This window comes from Anneissia japonica, unplaced genomic scaffold (genome assembly GCF_011630105.1).
Source record: "Anneissia japonica isolate Jap-2015-1 unplaced genomic scaffold, ASM1163010v1 scaffold522_len1101056_cov227, whole genome shotgun sequence".
In the NCBI taxonomy this organism is placed as follows: Eukaryota; Metazoa; Echinodermata; class Crinoidea; order Comatulida; family Comatulidae; genus Anneissia; species Anneissia japonica.
In genome coordinates, this window is record NW_022756123.1 from 1,058,676 (window position 1) to 1,060,259 (window position 1,584).

Sequence of the window (1,584 nt, forward strand, 5' to 3'; positions counted from 1 at the left end):
CAGATATACATACATATACTGTATATATATATAAACAAAACTCCGGAGAGATGGTAATAAGTTGCCAGATATATAATTTTATTAGTGATCAAACGTTTTCGGTTATCAACCGTTGTCAAGCTAAAGAAAAACATGAGAATAGCAAAATATATAGCATATGGAAGGCTCAAAACATGGTTCCACAGAACAGAATGCACCAATATATAATATTTGGTATAATCGGAAGAGGATGAATTAACTCCTCCCTGGTGTAATAGTCATTCGACTGCCGAAATTGACGAAAAAGTTTTGGAAATTTCGATTCTGCATGCCAAGAACTCGCGGAGCAACAACGCGGCGCTCCATACATTCTGTCATTTTACGGGGCGCGGCCGAAATTGACCTAGGCAAGCCAAAATGGTTATGAAAATTTTCGATTTTGTCAGCAAACGATCGGGCCCAATATTCAGTTTTCCCTTAAGACGATCGGGCCCACGAGACGATCGGGCCCAGGACGATCGGGCCCGTTTTCGAGACGATCGGGCCCGTTTTTGGACGATCGTCTGTCACCTGGCGGCCGGTAGGTAGCTCACCGTTGTTGTTAGAGGCAATCAGTGCGACAAGCATCATAATGATTCGCTGTCGGCGTATCTTACGAAGCCTCATGATTTTTACTACATCCGACATGTGAAATTTAGCGAGATTTCTTTTGATTTTAGGTGGCCTATTAACAAATGGTAGTAATGTTTTCCATCGCTGCTGCCATTCGTTCGAACTAAACAAAACAAAAAAACACAGCCCGCGAAAAGGTGAAAATAGGGACATGACGCATGCGCAACAACAACTCGGAAGATTTCGGAAAAAAAACAGGCCTCGCGATGTTACTTGTTACAAGTTGTTAATATTTGCAAGATAGCATCAGTGTGAAATGGGTAAAAGAAACTAGTTTCTTGCAAAAATATTGGTCTAAAATACAGCTTGTTAAAATTGGATATTAACCTCATTGGATTCTACAGTAAATTATATAAACAGAAATCGTAATTTAAACATTAGTAACAACAGCAGAATCCATTAAAAAAATTGATCATACTGTGAACAATGTTAAAAATAATTAAGTACAACAAAAGTTGTTACAATTAATTAGAAAACATCAAAAAATTAAAAGCATCACTTAATTGTTTTCATTATTTAAAAGGGGCTTTGGATATTAGCCGACCTTCTAGGACATGCTCCAAAAGTCACCCTACGTGCATATGATAAAAAATATTATCAATTTAAAATATATCTGATCATCTATTTATATAAAATGTGCCATCTAATTACAACAAGAACATAAAAGAAATACCGTTTAGTTATGGTTTAGTTTAGTGTAGGTGTTGTGTTCCTTTCTTATCTTTAAAACATTAATGGAGTAGGATATTTACCCAATTACAAAATTTAAGAACTGTTAAAAATCATGTATATAAACATACATTTTGAAAACTCACTTTTCTTGCTGACTATGGTGTCTGACTTTCTTTTTCTTCTTGATAATGAGGACAAAAGAAATCGTGACTATAGATACGCCAACCAATGAAAGACCGATAATCAAGAACAACATAACTG